The following is a 6,727-nucleotide window of genomic DNA, read 5'->3' on the forward strand; positions in this document are numbered from 1 at the left end:
ATAGTACATGGAGCTCAGAAAAGTAGGGCTATGGGTAACCCTAGATAATTTCTAAGGGAAGGGCATGTTTGGCACAGCTTTGTGGGCTGAAGGGCCTGTATTGTGCTGTAGGTTTTCTATGTTTCCATATACAACCCTGAGATTCATTTTCCTGTGGGCATACTGAGCAAATCTATAGAATAGTAACTATAACAGGATCAAAAAAAGATCAGCCAAGTGCAGGAGACCACAAACTGTGCAAATGCAAAAAGAAGAAACAATAATACAAATAAATAAGCAATTAATATCGAGAACATGAGATGAAGAGCCTTTGAAAGTGAGTCCAATGGTTGTGGGAACATTTCAATGATGGGACAAGTGAAGTTGAGCGAAGTTATCCCCTTTTGTTCAAGAGCCTGATGGTTGAGGGGTAATAACTGTTCCTGACCCTGGTGGTGTGAGTCCTGAGGCTCCAGTACCTTCTTCCTGATGGCAGCAGTGAGAGCAGAGCAGGACCTGGGTGGTGGGGGTCCCGATGACGGATGTAGTTGAAGGTAGAGCCGTGGTGTGTATGGACTTTAGTAAGGCTCTGATAAGGTACCCGTGGTAGGCTCACTCAGAAAGTCAGGAGGCATGGGGTCCAGGAAAATGTGGCTGTGTGGATTCAGCGTTGGCTTGCTCGTAGAAGGCAGAGGGGCCATATTCTCCTCAGAGGTCAGAGACAAGTAATGTTCCATTAGGGTCGTTAGTCAGCGGAGCGAGTTCAACGTCTGCGAGTTAACGTTGCAGTTCTATAAAACCCTGGTCAAACCTCACTTGGAGTACTGTGTTCAGTTCTGGTCACCTCATTATAGGAAGGATGTGTAAGGCTGGAGAGCATGTCTTATGAGGAGAGGTTGAGTGAGCTCGGGTTTTCTCTCTGGAGTGAAGGAGGATGAGAGGTGACTTGATAGGGGTGTACAAGATGAAACGAGGCATCGTTAGAGTTGACAGCCTGAGACTTTTTCCTGGGTGGAAATGGCTAATACAAAGTGGCTTAACTTTAAGGTGTTTGGAGGAAAGTATAGGGGTATGTTTTTATACACAGACTGCAGTAGATGCATAGGTTGCGCGGCTGAGGTAGTGGGAGAGGCAGGTCTGTTGGGGATAGGTACATTGTTGAAAGAAAAATGGAGGGCTAAGTGGGAGGGAAGAGTTGAATTGATCTCTAATTAGGTGTAAAGTCAGCACAACATTGTGGGCCGAAGGGCCTGTATTGAGCTGCACTGTTGTATGTTCTAGGAGCTGAACGCTACTGGACAGGGTTAAGCTGGAGGAAGGACGCCGTCGGGTGCAATGCTCCCCTCTTCGTTTTAACCTTTCCTGGGACCGTTGACGATGATTGGTACTGATCGCCCCTCATTTGTGAGAAGGTGTTTGTCACACTGATTTGAGATTACAATTTAATTATCGGCTAATCACGACAGTGAGCCTCTGAGTCTCTGTGAGTCATCGCCATCTCCCCCACCCCTTTCTCTGAAGCACAGCAACAACGAGTATTTCTACGCGGCCCAATGGAGGGAAACATCGCTGGACACTTCATCAAGCTTTAGCCAACCATCAACTGGCTCCGGGCCAGGTACCACCACACTCTGACAGTGAGGCAGCTTTCAAGAAGCATTTCACAGCACCAAGATTGCAAAAGGTTTTAGGAAGGAACGTGGCACCCAGCTGCCAGCAGTAGTGTGATTAGATTCAGAAGTTGTTCGGGATTGGTTTATAACTTACAAATGTACAGAGATACAGTGAAAAGTTTGCTTTGTGTACTGTTGATACAGATCAGATCGTTACACTGTGCGTTGAGGTAGAACAAGGTAAAACAATATGAGTGCAGAATAAAGTGTAACAATCACAGAGACAGGGCAGTGCAGGTAGACAATAGGGTGCAAAATCATAGCGAGGTAGATTGTGAGGTCAAGTGGTGCTCAAGGGATCAGAGACCTCAGGGGAATGGTTAGAATCAGGCCATTCAGCCCATCGAGTCTGCACCACCATCCCATCAAGGCTGATTTATTCTGCCTCTCAACCCCGTTCTCCTGCCTTCTCCCCGTAACCTTTGACACCCTGACTAATCAGGAACCGATCAACCTCCACTTTAAATGCACCCAACGACCTGACCTCCACAGCCGTCTGTGGCCATGAATTTTGCAGGTTCTCCATCCCCTGGCTATTGAAATTCCTCCTCATCCCTGTTCTAAAGGAATGCCCTTCTATTCTGAAGCTGTGGCCTCTGGCCCCAGACGACCCTGCTATAGGAAACATCCTGTCCATATCCACTCTATCTTTCAATATACAATAGGGTTGAATGAGACACCACCGTCCCGCCCTCATTCTGGTGAATTTCCTCCAATGTTCGCACATCCTTTCTTTGCTACAGGGCCCAAAACTGCTCACAAGACTCCAAGTGCGGTCTGACCAGTGCCTCATGAAGCCTCAAGATTAGATGCTTGCTTTTATATTCTGGTGCTTCTGAAATGAATGCTAATGCTGTATTTGCTTCCTCACCACCAGCCCACCCTGCAAGTTAACCCTTGAAGAGTACAGAGGGTGGGGAATAGGAATTTAAAGCTGGGACAGGCAGTGAGACGGTGGATGAGCAAGACCAGAGACACGTTCAGAGACAGTGTAAGGGAATAGTGGTAAAGCGGGGGCTTCGGTGATCGGTCGGGGGGGGCGGGTGACGGAGGGAGGGATACCGGAAAGGTTTGGACAGCAGAGTCAGTGATAGTCGTCCTGAACTGATACCAGGGTCAAATCTGGCTCGATCCCGGGACAGTATGATGGAGTCAGGATTCCTAATAGTTAAAAATAAGCTGCTACTTAGGAGTCAGATTCAGAGCCATGAACATCGAGATCAAAAGTGAAGTGTGTTGTTTGAGTTACCAACCAACACCACCCAAGGATGAGCTGGGGACAGTCGGTAAGTGCCGCCAACTGGACATAGAGCAGTACAGTGCAGTGCAGGCCCTTCGGCCCACAATGTTGTGCTGACGTTGTAACCCACTCCAAGATCAATCTAACCCTTCCCTCCCACATAGCCCTCTGTTTTTCTCTCATCCATGAGCCCGTCTAAGAGTCTGTTAATGTTTCTGCCCCTACCAACCCCCCTCCCCCAACAGATTCAGATAGATTTATCATGTACATCGAAACGGGCTGTGAAATGTGCTTTAACAACCAACACAATCAAAGCATGTGCGGGGGGCAAGCCCGTAAGTGGCACCAGCCTAGCACCGTCCACAATGTTCAGCAGAAACACACAAGCAGTGACAAACCGAGTCTCCCATAGCAGATCAAACCCTTTCCCTATCCTCCCAACCACCCTCTCTCTCTCTGTCTCACACACACTCACACACACACACACACTCACACACTCACATTCACACACACACACTCACACACACACTCACGCACACACACACACACACTCACACACACACAAACACACACACACATATACACACACACACACTCACACACTCACACACTCACACACACATATACACACACACACACTCACACACACACTCACGCACACACACACACACACACACACTCACACACACACACACACTCACACACACACTCACACACATATACACACACACACACACTCACACACACACACACTCACACACACTCACACACACACACACACACACTCACACACACACTCACACACACACACACTCACACACACACACTCACACACACACTCACGCACACACACACACTCACACACACACTCACACACTCACATTCACACACACACACTCACACACACACTCACGCACACACACACACTCACACACACACACTCACACACACACACTCACACACACACACACACACACACACTCACACACACACTCACACACACACTCACACACTCACATTCACACACACACACTCACACACACGCACTCACGCACACACACACACACACTCACACACACACATATACACACACACACTCACACACACACAAACACACACACACATATACACACACACACACTCACACACACATATACACACACACACACTCACACACACACAAACACACACACACACACACACACGCACACATATACACACACACACACTCACACACACACACACACACGCACACATATACACTCACACACACACTCACACACACACTCACACACACACTCACGCACACACACTCACACACACATTCATTCACGCACACACACACACACACACACAAACACACACATACATACACACACATGACACACACAAGCCTTCAACTCAAGGACAGGCCACCTCCAGCCCTTGGACCTGGCCTCACTCTCCGTAGTCGCCAACCCTTGGACTTACACCTCTGGACATCATTGACCTCTGCGTGTAGACCCTCAGGATTCACCAGTCAATGAACTTGATTTGATCTCTGTGCCTCAAAGTTCCTCCAAGAGGACTACAAACTTGCCGTGGGGTTTGGAGGCTCGTGTGCCTCAGTGACCTGGAGAGCGATGTTGACTGGAGTCAGGGCTTTGTGCTCTGGCTCTTGGTAGGGTCACCCATGTCAAACAGGACAAAGGGTGGAGGCCAGGCTAAGAGTGGTCCACCGGTCCTCCAGGTTCGGGGGTTCAGCTCAGAGCTAACAACAAAACAGTTATGGAAGCAGCAATGAAGAATCCTTCTACATCTGAGTGTGACGGTATTCCGGAGTCTCCACCCGGGACTTGCGTGACTGGCGGTAGTGAAAACGGGGCGGGGGGGGATACTACTGACACGATGAAGGAACCCCTGAACACTGCCAGCAATGGAGCACCAGCGGTGTAACGGGCAGCAGGCCTCAATACTGGGACAGGGGCCTTATGCCTTCTGCTGCACAGACCACCAAGCCTAGGACTTACTGACCCGCGGGGGAGAACTCACAGGCCCCCACCCACTGGGCCTGGCAACTAGAGTGCCTGTTGATCCAACCACAGTCCACGGGGGACCGCTGGGCCATGGACCCCGGCGAGCTCCCTCAGTACCAGCTGCCTCTCCCTCAGTACCAGCTGCCTCTCCCTCAGTACCGCTCCCACGTTGCTACCCTGCTTCCACACCATTGCCTCACAGAGAAAGACAGAGGAGATTTACCAGGATGCATGTCTCTCTAATCCAGGGTGAGCAAGCCAGGGGTTTTCTCTTTGGGAAAAAGAGGATGAGAGGTCCACTGCACTCATTGAAACATATCCAGGCTGACAGGAACATGACTGACAGGAAAACGGAGGGAAGGGTTAGATTGATCTTGGTCAGCACAACATCTGAAGGGCTGGACTGTGATGTACTGTTCTATGTTCACAGTGAAGTTCTGTGTCTGGGATTGAACCCCAGGTCCCCTGAGCTTGCGGGGAAGGTGGGGGGGGCTCCTCGCCCAGACCCATACAGTAGCCCGGCCAGACGCCTCAGTGACGTTGATCTGACTGGGCTGCGTTCTGCTCCTGGTTAATTAGCGACTGAGCTGAAACAGTTACACTAATGATGAAGCTAATATCAGCCTCAGGCCTCAATTAACATTTGAGAAATGTCACAGTGGCGACTCCCTGCGTATGATTCAAGCTGAGACCCTTTGCGCTGTGGGAGAGACTGCCAGATGACTACCTCAACCCTCTCTGGCCAGACAGCCCCTCAAGTTATCACCGGGGGACCCTGCCACCAACCAGATGACCCACTCCTATATTTGAACTTCCAGCGATGGGGACGGGGTAGGGAGAGACCAGCTGAAAGGTAGAGGGACAGCTTGAAAATTGAGAATTTATTCAGCAGTGCACAGGATGATCGAGTGGAGAGCCAGGGACTCTCTCCCAGGGCAGAAATGTCTAATATGAGAGTGCATAACTTGAAGGTGTTTGGGGGAAAGTACAGTGGGGGGTGGGCAGGTGATGTCAGAGGTAAGAGGTAAGATGGTTTTGTGGCCGAGTTTACAGATGATACAAAATCAGTGGAGGGGCAGGAGATGCTGAGGAGGCAGGCAGTCTGCAGAAGGACTTAGACAGATTGAGAGAACAAGCAGGTCGAACACAGCTTCAGGAAGTGTACGGTCATGCCCTTTGGTAGAAGGAATGCAGCAGAGATGATTCTTTTAAATGGAGAGAAAATTCAAAAAATTCAGAGGTTAGGTCAGGACAAGTCAAGGTTATTGACATTTAGTGTATGCTGCTAAACGAGACAACGTTTCTCCAGACCAGGAGATAAATCACAGCTGTACACATACAACACAATAACTTAGGAAAGTAAGAATTAAATCTACAAATGAATTACACAATGATAGACAAAGTAATGTGCATAAATTTTATATTATCGAGTACGGTACCATTTATCTTTGACTGTGATGCAGCAGGGAGTTCAGAAGCCTAATGGCCTGAGGTAGGGAGTGGTTTCCATCCTGGCCTTTCTTGTCTTTATGCATCCAAGTCTCCTGCCTGATAGTATAAAGTCAGGAGGATGCAGGATTGCATCTGTGATAATACTAAGGGCTCTGTGTACTCAGCGCTCCTGATAAAGGTGCAAGAGGACTTGGAAGTTCTCATGCAGGATTCCCTGAAGGTTAACTTGCAGGTGGAGTCGGTGGTGAGGAAGGCATTCCTTTCGAGAGGACTAGAATATAAAAGCAAGGATGTAATACTGAGACATTAGTCAGACCATACTTGTGCATGAGTGCATGAGCAGTTTTGGGCACCTTATAGAAATATAG

This window comes from Mobula hypostoma, chromosome 5 (assembly GCF_963921235.1).
Source record: "Mobula hypostoma chromosome 5, sMobHyp1.1, whole genome shotgun sequence".
NCBI classification, from domain to species: Eukaryota; Metazoa; Chordata; class Chondrichthyes; order Myliobatiformes; family Myliobatidae; genus Mobula; species Mobula hypostoma.